The sequence below is a fragment of the Camelus ferus genome, chromosome 27 (assembly GCF_009834535.1).
Source record: "Camelus ferus isolate YT-003-E chromosome 27, BCGSAC_Cfer_1.0, whole genome shotgun sequence".
NCBI lineage: Eukaryota > Metazoa > Chordata > Mammalia > Artiodactyla > Camelidae > Camelus > Camelus ferus.
In genome coordinates this window covers 1,894,328-1,908,532 of record NC_045722.1, presented here as the reverse complement: position 1 = coordinate 1,908,532, position 14,205 = coordinate 1,894,328, and the positions used below count along the sequence as shown (strand labels likewise).

Genomic DNA, 14,205 nt, shown 5'->3' with positions numbered 1-14,205 from the left:
AGGGCGTTTTGATGTGTCCCCGTCGTCATCCTGGATTGTGCCTGCATGGTCAATACCTGGATTTCTTTCTTTTAAAAACAAATGTATATATATTTATAAATATACTTATAAATATATATTACTTATATACTTATATATATAATATATATACTATATATATACACTATATATAATATAATATATACTTATAAATATACTTGTATAAATATATATTTATATATAATATATGTATTAGCGTATGTGTGTGTGTGTGTGTATATCTCTTACAACTTCTTTATCCGTTCTTCTGTTGATGGACACGTAGGCGGCTTCCATGTCTCGGCTATTGTTAATAGTGCTGCTGTGAACATTGGGTGCATGTGTCTTTTTGAATTAGAGTTCCCTCCAGATAAATGCCCAGGAGTGGGACTGCTGGTCATGGGGTAAGTCTGTTTTTAGTTTTTTGAGGACTCTCCATCCTGTTTTCCATAATGGCTGCACTAGCAGTGTAGGAAGGTTCCCTTTTCTCCGCACCCTGTCCAGTATTCATCGTCTGTGGACTTTGTGATGGTTGCCGTTCTGACTGGGAGGTGGTACCTCATCGCAGCTTTGATTCCGTTTCTCTGATAACTAGTGATACTGTGCAACAGCCTGAGTTTCTGAAAACCTCTCTCAGTGCACCGCTGCTCTCACTCCGGCACGTTCACAGGTACTTCGGTTGTGCCTCTACCGGTTTTTCCTATCTTTTTGGTTAAATGACAACATAGGAAATACGCTGTTGAGTCAGACCACGGCCCACCCACCTCCGCGGAGACTGTGGCAAATGACGAGGTCTGTCCCCAGAGGTCCTCCTTGAGGTTGGAAGGACCTTGAGAAGGCAGAAAGACATCCTTTTCAAGCACAGAGGAGGGATTTTCAGCAGAAGTTGTTGGCCACCTCCTTGCACAGCCAGTACCAGCGAATGTTCCCCGTGACCACGAAAAACGCCGTGCTTGTCTCAGGGAGCAGGGAAGGCTGTGGACATTCTTGGAAAAGGTTGCCAAGATTGATTTATCCACATTCACTGCTGGAGTGGCCACTTTAAGTGCTCAGTCTTTCCCATTCCTGGACTGGATGACCCCCAAGGGCTTGATTTTATTACATATACGAGATACATTTTAAAATCTAATTTTTACGTTTTCTATGCATCATAGTGCAGCTTGTGGGGAAAAGATAACAATTGCTGTTTGGAGTCATAGGATTTGCTAAAATCATCAAAGACAAAACCTATCAAATAAATCCATCAAGTGACTCTATCAAACAAGATCTGAACCTAAGAGACGTGCTGCAAGCTTTGTTGCGTCTTTTGGCCGGAGCTGTCCAGATAGCCTGTTCTCTGGTGTGAATGAACGGAGGAAAGGCCATTTGGGGCCAAAACCTGCTGTGTGCTTGGGAGTGCTTACTGTGTAAGGAAGGAGTTAGACCTGTGAAAAGTTCACATTCTTTAAGGTAATTGGAGGTTTGTGTTGGTTAAAAATAGTGAAGGGTTCATACTTCTGAAAGAAACTATGAAACACACCTCTTAGCCGGTTTTTGCTTGGCTCTACTAATTTGCTAACCTCACGTTTCCTTGAAAAGTAAAACTCTGTAGAATGGTGTAAAACACTCAGTTTCAGACAGATTTTCAGTTGAATGTCTGTTACAAAAGCACATTAAATTTAAAAATTTAATTACACACATTAAACTTTTTAAAAATATATATCAGAAGTGTTAAAGGAATGTCATGTATTTAGGTTTCTGTACTCTTAAAAATTCTCCCGTTTAAAGGGCACAGCTTTTTCTGTGAGTGTATATGTTAAAGATGTTTCTGTGTGTTACTGTCTGTCGGACTTCACGAGTACCAGCCTGCCTGAGACGCAGCACAAAGCAAAATATTTATGTTATCTTACATGTATATGGCCACTTTTTTATCTGGAGTCACGTTTAGAAAGAATTCTTTAATTTCAGTATTTGTTAATTTGCGTTTACTCAGCCACTCGGCAGGTACTTAAGCGCCCGCCCTGCCGTCCCCGGGCTGGGCTGCGAGGGCGCTGTGCGCCACCCTGCCCTCAGGGGGGCCCGTGCACAGCCCAGTGGGGAGACCGCGCTCCGGCGCTCGTGTGTCTAAGTACAAAGCCACAGCTCTGTGACCCGCTGTGTGGAGGAGAGGTGTGCCAGAGCGCGCGACAGGGAGGGCCTGACCGGGTCTGGAGAGTCAGAGAGAGTGTCTGCAGAAGTTGAGCTGAGATCTAAACAAATGAGCTAATCGTTAAGTAGCACAGAGGAAGGAAGTGCTGTTCTCAGGTGCCCTGTTGGAGGGCTTCGCTGTGAAAGGAGATTGGAGGGCTGCGGAGAGTGTCCAGCTGCAGGCGTCTAAGATGCGCGTCAGAGGCCAGCAGGGGACAGACCGCGACGAGGCTCAGTGGTCACGTTAAGGGTTTTGATCTTGAGAGCAATAAATTTGCTCTAATGAAGAAAGTTGTTAACAGAGTGTAAGTACAGCAGGTTTGCAAAACAGAGTGTAAGTACAGCAGGTTTGCATTTTAAAAGTTAATCTATTTGAATGTGATAGTTGTACGGTAAGTCTTGAACGGCTGTGCTGTCTAACCACAGCTCAGCACCTGGGTAGTGGTGGTCCTAGTAGTAACAGTAATGCTTAACTGCCATTTATTTTGCCCTTACTCTGTTAATTCTAATTCTTATAACTAATGAGGTAGTTGGTATTAGCTTCATTTTACAGATTAGGAAACTGAAAGTCAAAAGGAGCAGATAATCTGATCAAGGTTGGTAGCAAATAAGTAATCAAGCTGGGAGCTCACTGGAAACTCAGACTAGGATTTTCTGATGCCAAATCCCTGTTGACTAATAGGAATGTACTCAAAAATTGTCCATTGTACGCTTTCTGGCCAACTTGTATGCTCTTAAAGATGTTTTTAATAATTATAAATTAGTGCTTCTCTGAGTTTGAGCTTTCAAACCAAATTAATAATAATAAAAAGCTTCTCTTAGTGTCCAGCAGAGGGAGCCAGAAAGATTGGTATTTGAATACACTTTGGAATTCTCCAAGTTAGAAATACTCATTCATCAAGTCTGTTGAACTCATATTAAGAATAATTATTTAAATGAAATGTATGTATTTTGACTTAAAAGTAAGTGTGTGTCTAGGTGTTGAAAAGAAGTCTGGCAGGCCGTGTAACAAAATATGGTTATTGTTATCCCTTAATGATGGTTTTGGTGGGTTTTCTTTTCTGCTTTTTTTGAATATGTATTAGTCTTACCTAGTTTTTCTACCATGAATATATGTTACATAATAAAAAAAAACCTCTTACTTGTTTTTATATGGGTGGTGTAAGGGCTATTAAATGGTTTATAAAATGTTTGAAATGTTTGTTCTTTTAATCTAAAATGCATCACTGATCGTTTTAATCCATGATTAGTTTGCTTGGGAAAGCTTTTCATATTGACAAGGTAAATTTAGGCCATCACTTATCTGAATCTTCAAAATTCTGAATTATTATAATCTAAATTTAAGAAAATGTATTGCATAGAAATAAAAGATGTATTGTTATGTATTGTTTTAGATTCTTGGTTGTCACATTAATAAGAATATTTTAGAGAATAAAATAAAAAATTCATTATGAATAATATATTTAATAGGATTTAAACTTATTACCAAACTCATGGTATCAACTTTCTCTTACATCCGTTTTATAAAATTGGTTAATAGTGTAAACAAATTCTCCCTTTTATGGACGATTCCTAAATAATCTGTACGTTTTTTGAGTATAGAAAATGGTATAGAAAAAATTGAAGTTTAGAATTAGTCTTGAATTTGAATTTTCACTCTGTCAGTTGGTAGCTGTTTAATGCTGGCAAGTTACGGAACTTCTCTGTTTCTTTCTCTTTATATGGAAAATGAAGATGTCAACACAAGTCTTTTTTGGTTATAGTTGAGGACTATATGAAGTGTGTGTGAAGTGCTCATTAACACAATAGATGCTAATTTATCAGGCTGCAACCTTAGTTTTGTTTTTGCCACAACCTCACTTCCAGCAACTAAACTGACCTGACTCATCCTCTGTAGAACCTCTGTTTACCAGCACCCCTCGCTGCTGTAGTAATGCAGATCCCTTACTGACTGTGCTCTCTGTGACCACAGGCACCTCGCACTATATTCAGTTAACAACATAGTAGTTATGCATCACAGAATTCCTCCCGCTTTTACCTTTTGTTTCGTTTGATTTCTGTCTTCATCAGCTTTGCTGCAGAAACAAATAACCCCACATCTTGGTGGCTTATACCCACATGACGTTAAGCGTAGACTTTGAGCTGCCCGTGCAGAGTCGTTCTGCTCCATAAGTTTTCATTCTAAGACCCAGACTGAAGGAGCAACCTCTGTCTGGACCTGCTGTCTGCATGGTACTGAGAGCCAGGGGCTGGCTGAAACTTGCGATGCCTCTTAGAGTTTCTCTTCAGGTGTGGCATGCTTATGACTGCCAAAGCCTGTCCCACAGCTAGGCTCAGAGTCGGTGAGGCACGGGGACAAATACCCTTCCCGTTGGAGGTACAGGCAGGTCTTACATCACTGAGCCTCCTCCAAGGATGCACATAGCAAATCGTGAACAATAATATATTCTACCACATCTTGATCACAAATAGTGACTTTCTTCCCTTCTGCATATGAGATTTACTTACCTCTTCCTCAAGGACGTCCTTCAATCATGTTAAAGTCTTGAACCACATTAGAATTTCTACATCATTTCTGTATGTAGATTTTCTTGATTCAGAGACCAGTTATCTTCTGCCTGCATCCTTCTACCACACAGCGATGAAAACAACTAGGATATCCGCAGTGAGCCTTCCTGTTGAGACGGGGGATGGAGGTGCACAGCGACCACCAGCCCCGCAGCAGTAAGAACACTGTTGGGTAAACGGGGGTGGGGGCACACAGCGATCGCTGGTCCCCGCAGCGGTAAGAACACTGTGGGTAGACGGAATGAGCGCTCCATTTCTGAGGGCTAGGGGTGTTCCTTGATCAGGCCTTGGGTTTGCCCGTGTGTAGCTCCTAGTCCATTGTTGCCCGAAGCTGTTGGCTGTGCCCTGGGCGAGCTGTTCCCTTTAGTACATCCTCCTTTGTATTTGAGTACAGTGTTGAGGGTGTACCCTTCTGGCCGGAGAATGTGGTAAGTGTTGAGCAGCTTTCCCAGCCTGCTTCTTGCCTCTAGAAATCTGGGGACCCAAAGATGATCTAGAAGGGAACGGACCCTTCACTCAGCCTGGAGGTGGTTCTGGAAGTTGTCTTTTGTCTTTTTATCTGTTTGATTTTAGTCAGATCCGTGTGCTAATTGCCAGAGGTTTGGTTCTATGAGACGTACGTTTTCTTCTAGACAGTAATAGAGCTATCTTGAGTTTATGAGGCTTCTGAGGGACCACATCCTTAGTCTCTTCCTGTGGGGAGTTCCCCTGCAAGCCGTTTTGTTCCAGTGAAAGGGTTTACTGGGTGAAAGGAAAGCATTTGTCTCCTTTACTCACAACTCACTGAATACCTTTGTACTCCCCAGTGCGTGTGTGGTTTTCTACACCAAGCAATTCTCCAGTTCTCTGTGGGCACTGACTGGTATCCTACCACGTAACTCAGTTCTGACACTACCCAGAATTAGCTCAGACCTTTAAGGCTGCCCCTCTCCCACTTCAGACACCAATCCCAAGTCCAGTCTTTTCACCAAGTTGTCTAATTTTTTACACTAACAGATTTATTTACCGCTGCGTTATACGGTTTGCCGTTTTTCCAATCTCCAGTAACAGTTTCCCTGCTGTCTGCCGCCTGGCTTCAGTGCCTGCACCACGCGTTGTTGTTACTTGGGTGGTGGTGGTGGAGAAGGCAGCACCGTGCTCCTGGTGCCGTTTCTGCAGTGTTCTGCTGTGCTGTGGTCGTTACCTCTGAATTTCAGCGGTTTCTCAAAATAGCAAAGCTTATATTTCCTACTGACTTTGCGTTGTGGACGGTGGGTCATCTCTGTGGAGAAGACCCGTGACTCCCCTCCGGGACCAGGCTGAAGGAGCAGCTCCCATCTGAAACACGGCAGCCCCCTGGCAGCACTGACGCCAGGAGGCTGGCGCACATTCGGGCTGCTGCTTCCAGATCTTCCTTAGATGTGATGTGCGTCGTGTCTGTCCACATTCTGTCGGCCAGAACACGGCATGGGCACTCCCCAAGTCAGTAACGCGAGGACGTCTGTCCTTTCCCTGCGAGCTCAGCGCAGCCACACGTCTGCGCCTGGGTAGGTCCTTGTGTATCGTCTTGCAAGGAGGTAGGGGATTGACTGGATGATCTCAAGAGGTAACACAGTCTGCTGCAGCTTCTCACACAGTTGTGGGCAAAGCACAGGAGTCAGAGTCTCTCCTCTTTAAAGTCTGGGATTGTGTGACCTTAGTACCTTGTATCAGTCAGAGTTCTCCAGAGAAGTAGAACTAACAGGAGACAGCTATAAATCCATCTCACAGACAGTTACGTGTCTAAGAGAGAGGCGTCTATTTAAGGAATTTAGTAATTACGGGGGCTGAAAAATCTCAAATGTGTAAGGCAGGCGGGCAGGCAGGCTAGGAACTCAGGCAGGATTTGTGTGTTACGGTCGTGAGGCAGGACTGCTTCTCTGGGGATTTTCGGGTTTGCTTGGATGAGGCCCACCCACACTATCAGTGACCTCCTTTACTTAAGGTCAGCTGATTGCAGGTGTTAATACACCTACAAATACCGTCACAGCAACATTCAGACTCATGTTTGACCAAACAGCTGGGCGCCACAGCCGAGCCAAGTTGTCACGTGCAGTTCACCATCACACGCGCCCAGCGCTATTTTACAGAGAGCAGGACATGAACGAAGAGTGCTTTCTAGTAGGTCTCGTGATGAGTCAGCACACACATCAGTCAGCCTGACCGCAGCTAACAAACCAGATGCACTTTGACTGAAGAGATTTGAGCATCTAAAACGGGCTGGCAAACTCTGGTCCACGGCCTGTTTTTATAAAGAAAGCTTTATTAGAACACAGCCCTGCTTATTTTGTATATTGTCTATGGCTGTTTTCATTCTACAGTGTCAGGGGTGCATAGTTACAGCAAAGACTGCCTGGCTTGCAAATCCTAAAATATTTACCCCCTGACAACCCTTTACAGAAAATTCTTGCCGACCCTTAAAGCATACGTAGAGAACGTGCTTGTTCTTGCTGTCGTGGTCCACTCCTCATTCAGTGTTTCCGTTCAAGTATGGACGTGTACTGTTTAAATACTACAGTAGCAATGCTTTTTGTTGAAAGCCACAAGATTCATAAAAATTAATCATTTATTTTTTTTTAATTGCATGGCAGCCATTCAGGTTTTCTTTTAGATCACATGCCGAGTTCAGTTTTTGTGGATAAACTATATATGGGGTGCTGTTAGTTCTTAAATGAATTCTTGTGTGTCCTTGGGAACAAAGAGAAAGTACTCTTTCTATAAAATTTTATCAGTTTTATATTGTTACATTGCAGAATTCATTGTGTATATCTATTTCCGTTCTTTAAAGATGGTAAAAAGGTGTATTTCTGTGCCCAGCGCATCCTTTTTTCAGATAATGGCTTAAAAAAATAAACTATTATTTTTCAATTTGACTTCTCTTGTATCTATAAAACTGAATTAGACTACAAGATGTATTTGTTTCCAAACCAAACAGTAGATCGCAGCGTGAGTTAGCAGAGAGGCTAGGCCCTGGATTCAGACGCATCTGGGTTTAACGTTGCTCAGCGCTGCTGCTGGCTCCAGGGGTCGGCCTGTGGGCTGGCTCTGCTGCGCGGCTGCTCCTTCCGTCTCGTCTGGGGCTGCTCCCGGGGCTGCTGCCGTCCCCTGGTGGGGCCTGTCGGGCTGGTGGCCTGGTGCTCTGGGTCTGGCTCGAGGAGGCTCACTTGTTTCCCGTGTGTCAGGAGACTTAGAGTCAGAGTTCTACAGGGTCACTTCTGCCACATCCTGTTTGCCAAAATAAGATTCGAGCCCAGCCCAGATGTAAGGGATGAGGAATCACGGCAAAGCCCCATTGCAAGGGTGGGCTTACGGGGGGAAGGAATTACTGGTGGTCGCACGACCCAGCACTGCAGACGGCCTCGTTTCTTTATGCCTCGTTTAGAAAGTAGAAATAACAGAATGACTTAGGGAGCTCTTCTTGTAGTTAACAGTTACGTGCATGGTGCACTTAGAAGTGTTAAATAATTTTGAAAATGAACCTGTATTTTAAATGCTGTATTTTTCGTTATGTACCTAAATATCATGAGAGTGTACATTCCTTCTCATTAGTAAGACTGTGCTGTTCTGAGACACCTGCATCAGACGCTGGAGAGAAGTTTGCTGACACTCACCAGCGCTGGTCCTCTGTTCACTGGGGTGTGTCGGTGGGTGGGAGGCGTAACGGACCCTTCTTGGTTTTTATCTTTGTATTTTAAAACTTTCACTCATCGTGTTTAGGCATTTAAAGAGCTCTAATTTGAATACATTTGTCTCTAGAATTTTCTAGGGAGGATGTTTATGTTTATTTCTCCTGAATAACCAGTTGCTTGGCATTTTAAAGGGGCTCCTAATCAGAATCCTCTTGTCCGCCCTGAGCACTCCCTTCTGTACGATGCACGCTCATAGCTGGCTGTGTTTAAGATCTATGCACATGTTTACTCTAGAGTTTAACGCTGCTTCTGGTGAGGGAGGGTGAAGTAAGTAGCATTATGAAGCAAACGATACTTACTCAGGCTGGAGAGGCAGTTTCCTGTCTGTATTTTAAATAAGCTCTTTTGGGCGCCTAGACAGTTCCAACAAGGGAGCAGGTGCCTGCAGTGGGAGGGGGTGCAGTCTGGGGTTTGTACGACGGACCAGAATCGAATCAGACCGGTGCTCGGGAAATCTTAGCAGAGCAGGCCTGAGTCTCCTTGACTCCAGTTGTTTAAAGTTTCTTCGGATTTCGTAGCACCTTCAGTCCTTAAGCTGTTGGATTTTTTGTTTAGATAATAATACAATAAATAGCACTAGTGATGGTTATTGTTCCTGTCATTTTGTCCTTGACGTTCTTAGGTAGACGGGTCCTCAGCAGGGTAAAGCCCGTTGTCGTCTCGCTCAGAAGCGTTGTCACTGGGATGTGATTTCCCCTCCCCTGTTGAGTCCTGACTGCACGGTGCTTTCGGATCCCACGGGGGCGGCTTGAGAGGACAGGAGAGGTGGCGGAGCCTGGTTTAATAAGGATAAGGACACATCCGAAGGGAACGGGGTCAGAGGTCTGGGAGGAGGACGCTGCATGTGCAGCTTGTGTTTTCCTGGTTTATTTAAACATTCTCTCCTCCCTTTTCCTATTGTGTAAGCTCTGATTTGCTGTTACATAAGAGACAGCAATAAACACCCTTTGGACTGAATGGAGTGGGGAGACACGTCTGTCAGCAGCCCGGTGACCCGGGGAGCCTGGTCGTCAGGGACGCGTGTGCCCGGCCAGCTCTGCCTCCTGCCGCCTCGCTGCTCCACCCCGCAGCACGTGTCCGGCTGCGGGGACGGGGTGGCCGCGGCCCCTGCGGGCCTGGGGCCCTTTGTCTCAGGTAGTTGGGGGATTTGCCCGTGTGTACATGTTGTTAAGTTTTTGTTTAGGACTTTTTCCCTCTTGGAGAAGACTGTATTTAGTTGCCCTGTGTTCTTTTTCTTGAAGAGCCTTGTCTTGAGGATGTGATTGTGAAATTCTGGTTTGGGGGCGCTGTTTTTCTTTTATGGTTGATTTTTCAGTGTGGTTCGTTGCAAAGTTTATTTAGGTTTCTGGGTCTGAGGTAGGGGAGGTAGATTATCCTATTTATTAAGATAATTGATTAATCTTATAAACATTTCAAGGCAAATTAAAATTTAGCTGGTAATCATTCAATATAAATGCTTGGAAGTGAAAAAAAAATAGTACTTTAGGACAAATTATTTTTTTAGACTTGATTCTAAAGTGGCCAAAAGATCCTTAAGAAAAAGAGTTGCCTTAGTCCCTGAATGAGTCCCTTTCAAAAAATTCTGATGACAAGACTGGAGAAGGCCCCGTTTCAGCTCTGGCGGTGCCGGCCCCTCCTGGGCCCTCCCCGCGTCCCGTGAGCCCTCTTACTCACTAGGCTTCAGCTAAGCTGGCCTTTCAGACTAGCCAGGCTCCTGCACTGCCAGCTCTCTTTCTGGAATGTGAGTTCTCCCAGGCTGGCTCTTCCTTTTCGCTCGGATTCCATCAGCAGCATCGCCTTCTCAGAGCTTTCTGGGTCGCCTGACCTAACAGTCTATCCCTGGCATGCCATGGCGTCTCCTTCCCCTCTCACCCCACAGTTTTTGTTTCCCTTAAGTTGTTTAACCCTATCTTTACCCTTTAGAGCATCAGATTCCGTTAGAAAAGAGACTTGGCTGTGTTTATGGCCTTCATGGTGGTGATGGTTTCACTGGTACCTGCTTATTCTCAAGCTCGTTGACTGTGCACATTAAATATGTCCTGCTTTTTACATGTCAATTATATTTTACTAAAGTGGTTTAAAAAAGAGACTTAGGCTCCCTTATGCACTTCTGTATCGCCAGTGCCAGGCATGGCATGTAGTAGGTGCTTCATTAAAGGTTGCATATGCAAATGTGGTAGTTTTTATCCTTTTTTTTTTTTGACTATAAAGGACACCTAAGTTTTTGATGTTTTAGTTTTTTAAAGATACTTGCACTTTTATATCAAAGATTTATTTTCAGGTGATTTGAGAAATGGAAATAGCTTTATTAGTAGAGAGCACTGGACAATAAGTCGTAACAATTGGATTCTCTAATCATTCTGCAACCAACTGCACTTGCCTTGTGCAAAACCCTACAATCTCTTGGTGACTCAGTTTCTGCATATGTAACATGAGAAGCACTGCTAATGTTTCCTGTGGTGAGGCTGAGAGGTGGCAGGGTCACACTGTCTGGGGGTTTGTCACGAGGGACTTTGCCTTTCTCCTACAGGAACAGAAGAAACTGAGGTGGGACAGAGTGTGTGAAGGGAGTGCTGTAGTGGTGGTGGTGCAGTTAGGTTTCCATCTGAAAGTCCCTCGGCTGCAGTGTAGGGAATGCAAGGGAAGGGTCTGGGACGAACGTGGCAGACCGTGCAGGAGATGAATGCGTGCGTCCTGGTGCGGGATGGCGCTGACTCGTAGGGCAGTGCTGATGGACGTGGAGATGCGTGGGTGGATTTGAGCCATAACAGGGAGATAAAGTCGCTGGGACTTGGTGATGGAGGACCAAGGAGTCAGGTGTCAAGACTCATTTCCCGGTTTCTGTCTTGTACAACTGGATGGGTCATGGCATCGTTTGCTGTGTTAGTGAAATTTGGAATAGGATCAGATTTCAGCTTTTAGTTTGAGGCATGGGGGTACTTTTCAGACACTGAAGAAGAATTGTCAGTAAGATATATGAATACATGGGCCTGGAGCTTAGAGAAGCCTGGGTTGCAGATGTGTATGTGAGTCATTTGCGGATAGATTTTAATTAATGCATCATGTGAGGCTGTGCAGTGCTTTGTAAACCACAGAGGGCCCAGGTTGTGTTTGATTTCCTGACTTGCGGTGCTGTCTGACACCTAGTGGCTTTTCTGCTTACCCTCCGGTGGACGGTTCAGTCGTTTCTTTCTACAACACTTTTCTGGTTTTCCCTCTTTTGAGCTACTTCTGTACCTTGCGTGTAATTATTGTGGTGTCGTAGCGGTGGATTGTGACTTGTGCGTGTTTACACACATCTCTGCCTTTTTCACATTGTGAGATCCGCTGAAGAAAGTGGATTTTATTCCTGTGCATTGCCTGAGGCAGGTCTCATGCGTGTCTGTCCCCTGTGGTGTGTCCAGCACTAACACGGGACGGAACACAGAGCAAATGATCATATGTATTTGAACGTTGAGTCAAGTATTTATATCCCTTTACACACAGGTGCTCAGTAAGTTTTTACTGAACAAATGCATTATCCCATCTTCTGGCAATTTTTCAGTATTTATTTTATAAACACATAAAAGACAAAACTCTTTTGCTGCTTCCCCTTGTATTGGGGGTTTTTGATCTTGAGACCCGGGGGCCCCATATTTATAGAGAGAGGATCAATGAACCCCCTGAAAATACATCTGAATTTTTCTGATTATGTGCTTATATGTAAATTTTAAAAGAGGACCCACTGCTTTCATCATATTCTTAGAGGTTGATGACACTGAAGTGGTGGAGGTCTGTGGCTTAGGTACTTCTGTTCAGCATGACTCCTCTTGGTTCTAAGCAGCTTTCTGTGAGAGTTTTATGATCAGCCTGTGTGTCTCTTTTGGATAATGTATCAAAAACTGCAGTTAGGCTAAAACTGATCACCAAATAATTTCAGCTGTGGTCTGTTGAGTCCACCTGTTAAATATGTAAGTACTTTATATGGATTTGCATATAGTTTAAAGTCTGCTTGTTTATTTGCACCTATAAAGTTCTTCTTAGGAGACCTTCTATCCTAATATTGAATAAACAAAGCAGCTCTTGGACTCATTTTTGTTTAATCTTGATTAGACCTTTTAACAGAAAGGAAATTAGAGGTCAATATACAGAATTTTTAATGATTTTTTTTTCATGGTGGGATTATAGGTCACCTCAATTTCCATGTATAAAATTAAATGTATTACAGATTTTCTACATTGAAGATACATTACTAAATTTTTTTTTTTTAAATTTCATATCATTTCTGAAGAAGTTAAGAATTTGCAGTTGATGCTAACATGAGGGAGTCACTGTCAGAATTTTTAAATGATTTCCTTTATGGTGCTTTAGAGTTTAAAGGTATCCTCCACTTAGGTCTACCTAGCGAAATAACTGCTTTGTGTTAGAATGTTATATTTATTCTCTAGAAACAGCTGTATTTTGACTTTCACCATAGATTTGTTGGCTTGCTGCATTATGAGTTTGATAAATACCTTCTTTTCAAGCCAAAGCAGCACCCAAGTATAGAAATATATTTATTATAATATGTGGCAAACATAAATGTCCCTCAAAAACTTAGTGCTTCTTTTTAGAATGCTTTCATTTGATGGCACAGGGCTCATCTGTCAGTACGTGGCTGTGGGCTCACTGAGATGGGCTAACGTGTTAATAGTGTCACTGTCATCCAGAGAGGACTGAGTGGAAAGGATGTGCTGCGTTTCCTGCCATATGAATGAATCAGTGGAAGGCCTTGGTAATAAGCATGTAATAAAGTTTAAAACCTTATGCATCAGCCAGACGCACCGGGCCGTGTATCAGAAGAGCATGAAACATGTAGAAGCTGAGAGAATAGTTCAGCGTGATGAGCCCTGATGAACCAGTGACTCAGTTTTAACAGTTACTAACCTGTGGCCAGTCTCGCTTCATCTGCACACTTACCCTCTTGATTTTGTTTTTAAAAAGATTGTTCATTAATACGAATCATGCTAATGATATTGTGAGACATTGCACTTCTTTTATTTTATAATTTTTATTTTTAATTGTGATAAAAAGAATTTCGCCATCTTAGCCACTTCTAGGTGTGCCTTTCGGCGTGTTGAGTACAGTCACCGTGCTGTGCAGATTATCACCAGGAGTTTTTCACCCTGCAGATGTGAAGTGCTGGATCCATTAAACAGCAGCCCATTTCCCTCCTCCGCAGCCCTTGGTAGCCATCATTTTGCATTTTGTTGCTATGAATTTGACTGCTTTAGATCCCTCATATCAGTGGAATCATACAGCATTTGTCTTTTGGGGACTGGGGTGTGTCTCACTTAACATAATGTCCACGGGATCATCCAGGTGTAGCATGTGACAGAATCTCCTTCCTCTTTCTGGGGGAGTCGTATTCCGCTGTGTGTATACACCGCAGCTTGCTTATCCATTCATCCGTCAGTGGACATTTGGGTTGCTTCCACCTCTTGGCTATTGTGAATAATGCTGCAGTGAACATGGGTGTGCAAATACCTCTTTGATACCCTGCTTTCATCTAAGTCAGATATATACCTGGAAGAGGGGTTGCTGGATTGTATGGTAGGCCCAGTTTTAATTTTTCGAGAAAACTCCATCCTGTTTTCCGTAGGGGTGCACCGTCTTTCATTCCCACCAGCAGTGCACAAGGGTTCCGCTTTCCCCTCATCCTTGTCGACACTTCGTATTTTCTGCTTTTGTTGATAGGAACCATCCTAGTGAATGTGAAGCGGTATCT

General features: G+C 43.6%; 1 protein-coding gene across 6 annotated transcripts in view; it reads left to right on the top strand.

The window, feature by feature from the left end:
- Positions 1 to 14,205, top strand: part of UACA (uveal autoantigen with coiled-coil domains and ankyrin repeats) — a 69,895-nt gene that overhangs the window by 16,699 nt on the left and 38,991 nt on the right. The window contains exon 1 of one of the 6 annotated variants that reach the window (XM_032469068.1): positions 9,453 to 9,593. The exons of the other annotated variants lie outside the window; for them this stretch is intronic. The gene's annotated coding sequence lies outside the window, so the exon portion shown is untranslated. Of the gene's footprint in view, positions 1 to 9,452; positions 9,594 to 14,205 lie in introns of those variants that run through there. 6 annotated transcript variants of the gene reach the window in all.